This window comes from Rhinatrema bivittatum, chromosome 3 (assembly GCF_901001135.1).
Source record: "Rhinatrema bivittatum chromosome 3, aRhiBiv1.1, whole genome shotgun sequence".
Taxonomy (NCBI): domain Eukaryota; kingdom Metazoa; phylum Chordata; class Amphibia; order Gymnophiona; family Rhinatrematidae; genus Rhinatrema; species Rhinatrema bivittatum.
Window position 1 is genome coordinate 371,325,769 of NC_042617.1, and position 13,936 is coordinate 371,339,704.

A 13,936-nucleotide genomic window follows, 5' to 3' on the forward strand; every position below is an offset into this window, starting at 1 on the left:
ACATCAAGCAACCTAGCTGCTGCTGCTGCATAGACTTAATTTAAAATGATTATTATAGCTTGTTTAGTAGTCATTTACAAGGCCCTTTGGATTGTAATAATCTGCAGATTTATACTCCACATATAAAATACACTGTCTTCTCTTTTTGGTAGTATGCTGTTAAGGCATGATTTAGACACTTTTCTAAATAAAATGGTGAAGAAAAATGCAAAATGTTTGAGAACAAAAGGCAAAAAGAGGTTTGATATCTCATAACGTAAGCAAAATGGGTTGTGACTGAGTTGTGGACAAGGCAGAAGCTGATCCAATTTTTATTCACTTATCCTACTTTTTCTTTTTTTCCCTTTACCAGGCACCTTCCTCTTTCTGCTTTTGGGCTCCCAGTTTAATTGGAATTGACTTCTAATGGGGCTGGAATGAATTGAGCCTTCATGCTCAGTTACCTGGAGCTTTTCCCCTATTTTTGCCCTCCTATCTTCTACTACCCTATTCAGTGCAGAGAAAGTCTGGAGCTCAGCTAAAGAGCATCTTTAGCCATTTAAGTTTGTTCTTGTAGGATAGATTTGACACGTTTATTTCTTCAGGAAACTTTAAAAAAACATTGCCTGTGCAGCATCGCCAGTCCTGGCTGGCCTGAGGATAAGAAGCCAGGCACTGTGTGATGCAGCACTGAAATATATCCTATTTTTTTTTATTCAAAAGAATTGGGTAAAAGTGTCTCAAATGGAAACTACAGGAACATATGCTGGATTTGGATTTAATGTGTGCCTTTTCAGTGATAACTCTAGACAAGTTACATATAGGTTACATACTGCTGCCTCTATCTACCAGAAAGTGTGATAAATGATTTATATTTTGTTTCTTGGATGGAGGGGCTGGGTCAACAATAAATAATGAAATTTACAAATCAAAGAAAAAGGTTATGTAATGGAAATTTTCTTCTTTCCCCCAAATCTATTTTTCTTCCTTCTGTGCCAAACATCTACAGAAACACCTAATTATACAAAACTGTATCTGAAGCCTGCACGCAAAATGTTTCCCCATCCTTTAAGGTAAAACTCATTTTTTACCCAATCCCAAATTCAAAAGAATTGAGGGCTGATTTGGCTCTAAAAGAATCCTTTTTTTAAAGGTTCAATGGTAGACAATATAGACTTTAAAGTATGTAAATTGCAGCCACAGAAATAGATTTCATCACGTCTCTAAACTGAAAACACATCAATATCTACACCTTCCTCTTCAGCCAGCCACACTAGTACAAACCGATGGGTTATGTCCACCAACCAGCAGATGGCGACATAGATTAGCAGGTTTGCTGCTATCACCCCTTATCAGCTCCTATGCTGAATTTAGCTTGCCAGCAGTATTGCCAGATTGGGCTACCTTTTTTCATGTGTGGAAAACATATTTTTGTGTGGGTTGGGCTAGCAGCTGAGTGCTAACAGCTCTCTGTTGCTGGTGCCTTTATTATTACTATTTTTTTTTTTGTCTTGTGCTGCTTAGCCTGCAGTCGCAGACTGATGACTCATGGACACCAGCCAATCCAAGGGGACAGGATTACACAGGCAGGTGCAGAATGCAAATGTTGCTGCAGGACACAGAAGGAAGAGAGAGGCACTTGCATAGAGGGAGAGGTCTTCCAGCACACTGTGTCTGCTTTTTACCTCTACTGTGTTGCTTGCAGCTTTTGAGAAAACAGCTTTCTACATGTACCCCTGAAACTGCTGTTGCTGAATTCTCCCCCTTGCTCTAAACGTGAAGCTACTGACCCACCACCACCATATTTACCTGCTGAAGCCTCCTAACGCAGCTGCTGCCTGAGGATGGGATACAGAGGTAAGAGGCAAGATTAAAGGAAGAAGTCCCCCCTCCCCCCGATTGAGGATTAGCTTCCTGAGAGGAGAGGGAAAGAGAGTAGCACTGGAGGATGAGAGGAATAGAAAGGGAGCTGGTGGGGGAAAAAAGAGGATGTTGAACACCATGAACAGAGGGCAAAGAGATAGAAGGTTGAGTTTGGGGATATTGGTGCACTGTTTAGGGTAAAATAAGCAGAGGAAGGTGGAGGCAGTGAGGGAAAAGAAGTAAGGGTGGGGGCAGGAGTATGGAGGGGGAGTGGGGTGGGCACAGAGCAGAGAAGGAGAGTGGTGAAGAGTAAAGAGGAGAGTTGGTGGACATAGGAGAGGGGAGGGGAGAGTATGCCTGGAGTATGATGGGCAGAGAGGGGAGGGGAGCAGAGCCAGGGTTGGCTTTTTTTGCTGTCCTGTGTAAACAATTGCTGTACTCCCTCCCTCCTGGTTTCTTCAGTCTTTATCCCAGGCCTGTAAAAATCAAAAAGTAAATAAATAAAAAGCCCAGCTTCCTCCATCGATCTAAACTTTAAAGAATGACTTAGGTTTATTGGATAAGTATTGATTGTCTTTATTGTACAGTTTTTCTTGTATTGCTATTTCAACTCAATCCCCCTTTAGAGGTCCTATGTCAGAATAATTATTTTTCTTTTTTGTTTGTTTTATGTATTCCTGTTTATTTTTATATTTTTGAATTATGCTGACTCTTCCTAAATTACATTTGTAAACTATTGAAAAATATTCTTTAAAAATAGATTTTCTTTAAATGTAACACCTTCAACCTAGCATGATGGCCTCTCTACCTGGGTAACATCAAGCTAGGTTGAGAGAACATTGCACAAATCTCAACTTTGGGTGAGTTTCCTCACTCCGAAGGACATCAAATCTTGACAAGAGTGCACTGTTCTGTTTGTACGTCTCACTCTGAATGTCAAAGTGGCCCCTAACCCCTACACTAATACCTAAACCTTACCTCGAGTTACTAAGTTGGGTCTCCTATAGAGATATAATACCTACCTAGGATGAGAATGCTGGGCTTGATGGACCCTTGGTCTGACCCAGTATGGCATTTTCTTATGTTCTTATGAGGGCATTATGGCTAGTCTGTCTCCTTCCCTCCCTCCCTCTCTCTCTCTCTTTATAGAAGGGCCCTGACATCTAGGCTGGCTCTCCAGGAGCTTAAAACTACTAAAGATGGTCTCCCCAGTGGTTGTATGTAGGAAATACAGCAATTCTAGCACTTTATTTATTTATTTATTTATTTATGTTTTTTATATACCGGTCTTCTTACATTATATGCAAATCAAATCAAATAACTTATCACAAAGTGTGAAAAAGTTATTGCAATTTGCACTTCGCAAAACTTCGATAAACTGCCTATTACCATAAAACACACCCCTTTTCCTATCGCATGTGATATTTAGTGCATTTTGATAAATCCAGGCCTGAGACAGCAACGCTGCTCCTCCTATGGCCTGAACCTGCTGCTCATAACCTCGCTATTGGCTGTGTAGGGGCAGCACGTTAGCAGCAGCAACCTGGAAACAGGAAAAAAATAATACTGCTGGGGTCTGCATTTGCTCTGCTTCTGTGAGATCAGCTTAAACCTGTTGGACTTCATGCTCATGGCCTGTCACTTGGTGTTCCTCTGTAGAATGTATTATTATGAAGACAAATAGTCCAGTACTTGCTCGATTCTGGCCTGATGTTCGCCCACTTACAAGCAGCTACTTCAGGGACTACAGAATGTAAGCAATCAATTAAACAACAAATATAAACATGTATAAAACATATATAAATAAAACAGAAAGACATATATAATGATATAACAAAAATCCCACAAAACTTATAATATCATAATATTTAAAATACACATAAAAAACATAGGAAAATAATCAAATAAAAGCAGGCAAAGCAGACAATGGAGTACAGAAAACAACAGTACATATGAAGAAAGACCATGGCACCACAACGTGTATTGAAATAATTTACCTGTTCGCGCAGTTAGTATTAATTAACTGTCGGTGTTCATATTTCTTATTCAAAAACCTATCGAGATAACAAAAAAGGGAAAAAAGGACAAAAAATATCAAATTATATAAAGAAAATTATATAAGAAAAAAAATTATTATATAAAATAGCGATTATGGTTAAAAAATATGGGCTAATCAAGCATGCTTAACAGTTAGAAGTTGGGGGGGGGAGTGTTTAGCAGTAAAAGAAATGTGGCTTATTAGGATGGGCAAAATGTATGACCTATTGTTTCATTTACAATTTGCACCTTAGTTGCTTGTTATATTCCCGGACTTCCACTGTAATTTGATCTCGGTATTTTTCTACCTTTTGAAGATATGGCATGCACAAGAAGCCAGTTGTGTTCTTGCTGCATCTGAATTAACCTGTTTATATCATTTTTGATGCGCACGCTGCACGCACAAGTTGGTGGTAGAATTAGTCTATATTGGCCTAACAGAAGCAATTAATGGAAGGCATGGTTAGTATTTCCAGGACTCGTGACTAACGTGCTAGAACACGTATAGTCATGAATAGATGAGTATATGACTCCTACCAACAGTGTGCAAACTGATTTTTGATGTTTTCCCATTGGCATTTATGAATTAATTAGAAAATGCATCACTTCTCTGAGAATGGTGCGAGTGCACATGTGAGCATAGCTTAAGCCTTAAGTCACAATGACAGTGACGAACCAATCTAAGTAAAAAGTTATTGGGAACATCAAGCTAGGTGGAGAGAACATTGCCCAAATCTCATCTTGGAGTGAGTTTCCTCACTCCGAGGGTCATCAAATGTTCACAAGAGACCACTGTTCTGTTCGTACATCTAACATTGAATGTCAAAGGGGCCCCTAACCCCCTACACTGATACCTAACCCTCACCTCAAGTTACTAGGTGGGCCTACTATAGGGATACAAATACCTCTCTAGGGAGATGACATTATGGCCAGTCTCAGTCTCTCTCTCTCTCCCCCTCTCTCTCTCTCTCTCTCATCCCCAAAGGCTAGTTGGATGGTCTGGGAGCTTCAATTCATCAAAATAGGTCTTGTAGGAGACATCGCACAAGGCGATAAAACCTTACCGCCCGGTCACAGCAGCTATCGCACAGCCTAACACAATTCAAAGAGGTGTTGTTAAAATCGGTGTTAAGTCTGTGCGATAGCTCTTCGCAGCCAGGCAAACCCCACCCCTAACTCCTCTTATTTGCATCGCACCATAAGATATGGTGCTATCGCATGCAGTAAACATGTTTTCGCATGCGTTAAGGGCCTATCACATGCGCTAAGCCCTTAACGCATGCGAAAAAGCCTTAGCGCATTTTGATAAATGACCCCCATAATCATAGTAGAAACATTAAGTCCCCAGGACAGCAACAAACCAATTCAACACAAAGCCATAACTTATCTATGTGGCTCGAATAAAATTGTGACAAAAAAAATATCAGGATTATACAGAGTGAAAATGCTCAAATTGTGTGCGATTAAAGTGCACTCCAAGTGCAGTGAAAATTCTTGCTAACCATAAAGACCTACTCACCAAATCTTGCTGATTGTTTCTTCTAGTAAATCACTAGGTAAATCACTTATATGAATGAGTCACAGACACGCACAAAGCCACTGCAGAAACGGTTGTGCAAGGTGAAAATGACTAATCGTTTGAGATAGAAATTCAGCTTCTACCTAATTGCCACAGTATCACGGTGCTAATCAGACTCTGCATTGTATAGTATAGATAAAACACTTAAGCAGGGAGATGTTTAAAGTAGCAAAAAATAATGTCAATCAAATGCTGAGAGGCGTGGCTAAAGAGCACATGAAGGGAAACAAAAAGTAAAACTTGCATGTAAAAGTGCCAAATGTTAAAACTGAAACTATGGAAGCCACTAATGTGGAATTAAATTGACTAAAGAATCTACATAAAAAATAAAAAAATATTAAAGATGAATAATAATTTAATAAAAAAATTGGGAAAAAAAAGGGAAAAGCAGTAAATATGGCAAATTGTATCGTGAATGATTATATGCAAAGGGCTGTATAGTAAGGGCATTAAATAATCACAAAAAAACAACAGTAAAAAAATTCCCATTGTCTCTATGATAAAAAAATAAGAATAGAAACTAGTATAATGATGACAATTAATTAAATAAAAAATAAAATAAAAAAAGTGACAGTTAAAACAGTAAACAAAAATATAATTAAACAATTGTATATAAATACAGACCTTAATCAAATTGAGAATACTATACAAATAAATTACAGAAACACTAAGAAGTAAAATATGTACTTAAAACATATATATATATATATATATATATATATATAAAATGAGACCATGATCAGATATAAGAGTACAATAAAATAAATTACAAAAAAACTGCGAAGTCAATATCTTGGTTTAGACCATAGGGTGCCATAGTCTTAAAGTCAAAAATATATTTCTGTTCTAGCCCTAACAATACCTTGTCTAAGTCTGCTCCTCTCCAATGAGGTAGTGGCTGCTGCAAAACACAGAATTTATAGTCATTGGATTTGGGATTTGTCTGAATGGAATTATCGACTAACGGTTTAGATTCTATTTTTCTTAAATAAGCTATCTTAGCACTTCGCATAGGTATTACCTTGATGGACTCTCTACCTGGGTAACATTAAGCTAGGTTGAGAGAACATTGCACAAATCTGAACTTTGGGCCAGTTTCCTCACTCCGAAGGACATCAAATCTTGACAAGAGTGCACTGTTCTGTTTGTACGTCTCACTCTGAATGTTAAAGTGGCCCTTAACCCCTACACTAATTCCTAAACCTCACTTCGAGTAACTAGGTGGGCCTCATTTAGAGGTTATAAATACCTAACTACTAGATGGGCCTTATAGCTAGTCTCTCTTTCTCTCTCTCCCCCCCCCCCCCACCCCAATTGGTGGTAGGTAGCTTAAAAGACTAATAATGCTATGTGCGAAAACATTGCAAAGTGTGATAAAGCCATATCGCACAGCTTAACACAAATGAAAAAGGTGTAGTTATTAGCTGCGTTAAAACTGTGCGATATGGCTTCGTAACTTGCGAAGCCAGCCCACTTGGCCAGAAATCCTGCCCCAAACTCCACCCCTTTTCTAAATTAGCATTGCACCATGCGTTATGGTGCTTTTCACATGTGAAAAACGCCTTAACGCATGCGAAAAGCCCATAAAGCAGCTTGGAAAATAACCCCCATTGCTTCTATGGCGAAACTCAGGCCAGAGTCAGGCAAGTACTGGACTATTTGTCTTCATAATAAAACATTTTTTAAGAACTTTTTGATCTATCTCTTTTTTGTTACCATAACGGCTTTGATAGACCACCTTCCTTGTGGCTTTCTGGGTCTGCTCCTCTGCAGAAGCCAGCATCATTTCTAGGTGATGTAGCCTAGCACCCTTTTGATCTTCCCATGCTGCCCCACCTCTGCGACCAGACTCAGCAGATTGAAGGTAAATCGATCTTATCCAAGAAAAATGTTCTAGTTGCTATCATTTTGATGATGAGAGAAAGTAAGCTTCAAATCCTGTCATGCAGAAAATCATGTTTAGTTTGTACTAAGATAAGAGAGACCAAAGGACAATCCCTTAAATTTATGTCCAAAATAGTCTCCAGTTTTCATATAAACCAAGAGATTACTTTACTTTCATTTGGCTAAAATTTATCATGAAGCATGAGACCTTTACATTTTTCCAAGACTCTGGACTCATACCACTGAAGCCAATGGAGCTTCTTGAGCACAGAAGGCCTGGATGTCACTGGTGCAACCAAGGATGTATCAAGTTATCCAGAGCAAGAACGCTTTTTATAGTTGTGCCACCTCCAAAAAACATACTCTGTAAATAGTTCATGCAGAAAATAGGGCTTCACTTGTGTTTCATAAATATAAACATCATGTAGACAGTAATAGCTTATATAAAAAGTGTAACCAAAATCTGTACTTTTCTGGCTTTTACCATTGCAAAGACATCAGTTAGAATCATCACATTTCAAAGATGTAATTTCTCACTCAGTTTACAATATAGCTAAACAAGCCGTAAAGCCCGTTAAAACGGGCTACATCCCTCTGTCTCTCACCTCCCCCTCATTCTCTCTCCCCTCACTCTTCACCACCCCCCTCCCCCACCCACTCCTCTCCACCCTCCCTCTCCTCACTCAGTCCCCCCTCTCCCTCACTCCCTCCCACTCAGTCCCCCCTCTCCCTCCCACTCACTCAGTCCCCCTCTCCCTCCCTCCCACTCAGTCCCTCCCTTCACCCACCTCCATTTCCTCCCGGCGCCGTAAGCGCGACTTCCCGCAACCCTCACCCGGCTCCATTGACTCCTCCCGCTCCTGCCGGCAGATCTCGGGGGGGGTGTCACTCCCGCCGCGCGGCAGTGACCCCCGCGAGATCTGCCGGCAGATCTGGGGAGGAGAAGTAGCGGCACCGCGCGCGCGCGGCGCCGCTGCTTCTCCTCCCGCTCCTGCCGGCAGATCTCGGGGGGCGCGGGAGTGACACCCTCCCCCCCCCCGAGATCTGCCGGCAGATCTGGGGAGGAGAAGCAGCGGCACCGCGCGCGCGCGGCGCCGCTGCTTCTCCTCCCGCTCCTGCGGCCCCACCGCCATTTTTTTTTTCCTGATCGACGTCCTTGCCCGCACATGCGCAGTAGAGCTGCGCTCTACTGCGCATTTGCGGGCCGTCGGTCACAGGCCATTTATAAGGTAGATTGGACATTTGCTTTTGGCCCATGGATGACTGTGGCAGACTCTCAGTCAAAGCATAAAGGAGGCTTGCTACATAAGTAAATTTAAATGTGCTGGGTAAGAATGTTTGTTTACAGGAACTACTTCCATAAGGGATAGCTTCTTACATAGGTCAGTCCTGTGCCTACTGGGAACCCTCAGCTTGCAAACAGTTCTGGTTCCCTGTTTTTCTCTTATACTCAGCAAATTCATAGTCTTCATTCCTGCCAGCAGTCGATTCATAAGATACCAATAGGGTACTCAGCATTCATTGAAGATCCTTGGCTTCCCAGCCTCCTGTGTTCACTTTTCCGCCATTCCCCCTCCCCTCTAGTTCCTTGGTAGCTCACTGGTGAAAATAGCATTTCCTTCTTATAATAAGATGTGAGTAAAAACTATGAGCTGAATCTCAGCATATTTTCTTTACTCACAAGCTAAAAAAAAAATACTCATCTTCCAATGCAGTCAGCTAAAGGTATGCTAACACATTGGGAGTTTAAAAAGTATGCTAACCCAATAATGTGTACACAAAAATGTGCACCCAAAGGCTTAATGTGCATAAAAACAATATTTCTGCATATAAACCATTTATGCACAAAGCATCATTTCTGTGCCCAAATTCTGTTTTCTGCAGTATAAAACACAATTTATGCACAGAAAACATGATTTATATACAAGCTGGGATTTCTGCACATAAATCCCAAGTACAGGACCCCCACAGACTAACATTGGCCATAGGAACTTTATTTAACCTTGACCAGGAGTTACATTTTGAGTGATAAGAAAACATGGGTGAGCCTATGCACCTCTCTGCATTGGGGAGGGAGGAACTGTTTAATAGCTCACTTCAGGAGAGAGGGGCTGCCAGCATGACCATTTGGCTAGGGCCTACAATGTTCAAGGGGCCTACTTTTGTTGGGCAAAATTAAAAAAAAAAAAAAAGCTAAATATATCCATTTCTAACATGTATAAATAAAAATTTCAATTGTAATTGAAGAATTTGCTAACAAAAAAGCTTGTAAAGCCTTCTTAAATAAATAAATAAAAATTATTTGGGAAATTAAAAAAAACTATTTCCCTTATTAAGTATCACATTAGAACCTTACATAGGGGACTACTTTTCTTAGCTGGCACGGGCCTAATTCCTGCTCTCTCCGGCCCTGTAATAGCTAATACCATCATTTAACATGGGATTTGCATGGAGGTGTGTTGATTTGTGCGCACATGCTAGCATGTTGCTGTGCACACTTTTTTTGTGTGTGTGTGCAAAACTCCTTGCTAAGTGAGAGTAAACTTTTGCTCAGCCACTAGCATGTGCATTCCCAGCTCTTCACATTTTATTACATCATGCCCACGGTTAGTTCTGCACATGACCACTGCCAGGTTCTCTCTTCCAGGTAGCCTGCTGGCCGGCTTTCGTGTAAGCCTCTCAAAATGGACTGCGCCCTGTACGTGGAAAACTGGTGGCTCTGTGGAACAGCCTGCTGACACTGGGGGTGGAGACCAGGGCTATGTCAGAAGCCAAGAAAGCATGGGGTAAGCACAGAGGATCTTTGCAGTGGAGGAAGGGAAAGACAGGATGAGCAAAGAATCTAGGTGCGGCTGGGATTCTGCTTAGCCCACAGAATTTAATACTGGGAGGCTGATTAGTCTCCCGTTAGAAAATGCCCCTTTGCCTTGGAAAGGGAAAAGTAGGAGATGATTGAGGCGGGAAGGGGAGAGTTTTCAGTCCTAGATTGCCTACGTGTAGTCTATGGATTTGTCCTGGAGCTTTTTTTTTTCAAACTTATTTATTAGGTTTCAAAGTAATGAATTGCAACCTTCACAAAAGGAAGGAAGGAAGAAAGATAACTGATTAAATGTATAGACTCTTACAAATAAAATGAAAAGGACAAGGCCTGAACCAGAGCCCTGCCCTCATGAGCCTAACAAATTAGAGCATTTTTTTTCAATACTTTTCACTGAAGCTGGTTTTTTTCTTATTAGTTCTTCTGCAGGGGCTGTGCACCCTGACACAATTGCTTTCAGTAATTTTAGATCAAATTAAGCTTGATTAAGCTATGTTTAGAAGACACTACAGTCACAAGAAGACTTAGAAAACAAGCTGAAGGTGATTTCCACATAAGGGTAAACAGCACATAGACCCCATTTATGGAGTAAATTTAACTCATTCAAACGTGTAACTGCCACGGCCCATTCCACTGGGGATGGAGAATAGGCATGGTGTCTAGGCAGAGGCCTACTTTGGAGAAGCAGGGTACTCTGGAGCCACTGTCTTCTGCCTCAAGCAGCCGTGGTCCCTGCAGGTTGAGCCCTTGGAAGCAGACAGTTGCCAGGGCTTCTCAGGTGGAAGCAGGAACCAGCACAGACTAAAGACCAGAACCAGAGCAGGAGGCAGGAGTGTAGCCCAGGACCGGAACAAAAAACAGAGCAAACTCTGTGTGGACTGTTGGACCAGCAAAGGTGTGTCAGGCTAGAGCTCCTTATATGCAGCCCTCTATTTAGCACACACCTAAAGCTGGGCCAATAGGGAGCCCCTGGAGGTGGGTTTCTCTAACTCTGCATCGATTAGTATTTTCTGCAGGATGGTTGGTGATTCAGAATCCCTTGGCCTTGATCACCTGGGGCTGCAAGGATGATCCCCGCTGCCACTGACAGTAGCTTTATAGGCACCTGGCACTTCTATTTATGAAACAATCTCCATAGGTCTTTATAATACTTCAGTTCCAAATCAGTCGCACGTTTCCTTAGATCTACTGTTTCTAAAGCTGAAATGGAATGGCCACTCAAAAACTGTCAGCAGTAATTTCCACCAACTTCCTGCAGCACAATTGGATCTGAGAGATAATTGTGTCTATTGCTCAATATGATTCAACAGTGAAAGATTGTTACCTCACGATTAAGTGATCAGCTGTTTATATGCCATCCATTTCCTTTTCTTTTCCTGACTTCCGGAAATTGAAGTTCTGAGCTCATCATTTGGCATCCTGTTGTCGGCCATTGATTCAGAATTCTCACATGCTCTGTGTAGGGTCTCTGAGTCCTCATCATAGCAGCATGGAAGCAATATCTGTATTCATTTGGTTGGCCAAAGTGGAATTCTGTCCCACAGAACTGAGCTGCCCATGAACTCAGAGTCAGATGAGACTTTGCATGGCTGATACTGTTTTAGCATTATTCAATCTTCTGAAACAGTGTACTCTTTAAAACACGGAAGATTTCTGGAAGTTGCTGGTGAAGTGAATTAAGTTTGTCTTTTTCCAGACCATCCAGTGTCACAGTTTGCCACTACAGCAATGTTCATGTTTGCCCCATGAAAAGTGAAGACCTTTTTTTGACTAGATTGGGAACAGTCCCCTTGAGGAAGGTGGTGTTTTTTTTGTTTTTTTTTGCCGAAATGCTAGCATCTGGTGTTCCAGCACAGAGGGTATCCCAGCACCGAATACAATTAAAAACATCAATGAGTTCATAACACTGTGAATATTTCAACACTTTGAATTTTGGAGTTCTTTAAGTGCAGTGGACTATTGAGATTCTTGCACTCTGCTGCAGTTTAGTTTTCCAATGTATTACTGGAGTGAACCTTTGAGATCTTTGTACTTTGTCTGACTGGTTTGATGATCTGCTTATTATTGTTTGATTTATATTCCACATTTCAGCCACTTCAAAATGGATTGCATTCAGGCACTGTCAGTATTTCCCTGTCCCCCGAAGACTCACAAGCTAAAAGGTAAATTTTAAAAGCGTTGCTCGCGCAAGTACAACCCCATACACGTGCATGTGGGCCGCACGCGAGCAACGCGAATTTTAGGAAGCCGGGAAGTGCACGCGTACATGCCTGTGCGCGCCACAAGAATAAAGGAGGCAGAAGAGGGGTGGGGAATGGGCATTCCAGTCTGAACCCTGGGGTCGGGGGGGAGAGAGCTTCTTTTATCCTGCTGTACGAGGGGCACTTTCAACTTTCAACTCTGGCTGGGTTTTGGGGCGGGGTTACATTGGTCTGCCTAGGGTGCAAGGGTCTGTAGACCCTTGTAAAAGTGCCCCTCTTACAGTGGGAGATAGATTGCCTCTCCCTCTTCCCCCCCCTCCCCCCAAGACTTAGCTGGAATGTTCCTGCTTTCCAGGGTTCATCAGAAGTTAATTGCGTTCCATGGAAGGGCAGAGCTCTCGCAAGCTGCAAGCATCCTCTCTATTAAGGAGGGGGGGGGGTGAGGGTATGCAGAGAACTGGTGCTGCGAAGGGCGCTGTCATGTAGGAGATAGATTTAGTAACTAGAGGTGGTACCTTCCCTCCATGGGGAATGAGTTGGGTTGCGTGCGAGTCTGTATTAGACGTCCCCAGGCATCTGCTGGCTGTTGTCATGTGAGTCCTAGGAAGAGGCGGGGCCTTGTGAGGCATCCGAGGATTTCTGAAGCAAGGAACAGGAAAGATTCCAAGCCGAGGAAAAAGGTTTTTGCTAGTCTACTAGAGGGAGGGCCCCCCTATCAAATAAAGGGGTAAAACCCTTGCCCTGGGAAAGCTCCAGCACGTTAAACTATTCAGGAATGATGTTGCCTCGTGGGCCTTGGTGCTGAAGCTGTGGGTGAGTGGGATCCCTCCTGCTCAGGAAGCTTTTGCTCATCTCCTGTTGAAATTTATTCTGAGACTTACTGCCAGATTCTGCTGATTTTTCTACCTGCCTTTGGGTTTTTTTTTCCTAATAAACTTCCGTTTTGGAACCAAGAACTGGTGTGGACATTGGACTGATTGAGCTGCTGGGAGGTCTTCCCCTGGGCCTCACAGAATGTATCCAATCCCAGGGCTGCAGCGGTGGCACTCGTCTCTCTCTGTAGTCTCTGCAGGTGGCCCCCAAAAGAAAGGGGGGGGGGGGGTGTTACACAGATAAGGGCATGTTTATTGCTGTGGGATTAATTTTTACAACACTATTTGTTGGTCTCCAATATAAGGTTTGGAAGTTAATGATTTATTGCATTTAAGGAAATAATACACACAAAAACTTATTTTAATTTGGACAATCTGCATTAATGAGAAATGATTATAATTATAAGACCATAAGCCCACAAGTTCTAGTGTTTCTGCAGTTTTGGTCTGCTACCAGGATTATAGGATACAATTAATGCTTTTATATAAAAAATGTTCGGTTTAGGCAGCCCCGTGTTTTTTGACCTTACTTAGGTAACTTTTGGGATTTTCAAGATATTAAGAACATAAGATATTCACACTGAATATGCTTGAGATGCATTTGTATGCACTGCCTCCACAGCATGCAAATATATCTCATGCATATTCATTGTGAATATCCTGAAAACCCAACTAACTTGCTGCACTGAAGGACTGGAGCTGC

General features: G+C 41.9%; 1 protein-coding gene across 8 annotated transcripts in view; it reads right to left on the minus strand.

The window, feature by feature from the left end:
- Positions 1 to 8,189, minus strand: part of LOC115087867 — a 38,445-nt gene extending 30,256 nt beyond the window's left edge. For 4 of the 8 annotated variants that reach the window (XR_003855636.1, XR_003855637.1, XM_029595542.1 and 1 more), the window contains exons 1-3: positions 8,131 to 8,189; positions 6,321 to 6,359; positions 3,840 to 3,896 (exon numbers count right to left, since the gene is read on the minus strand). The gene's annotated coding sequence lies outside the window, so the exon portion shown is untranslated. Of the gene's footprint in view, positions 1 to 3,226; positions 3,587 to 3,839; positions 3,897 to 6,320; positions 6,515 to 8,130 lie in introns of those variants that run through there. The other 4 variants (XR_003855638.1, XR_003855639.1, XM_029595545.1 and 1 more) reach the window with 4 other exon arrangements.
- Positions 8,190 to 13,936: the final 5,747 nt, after the last annotated feature.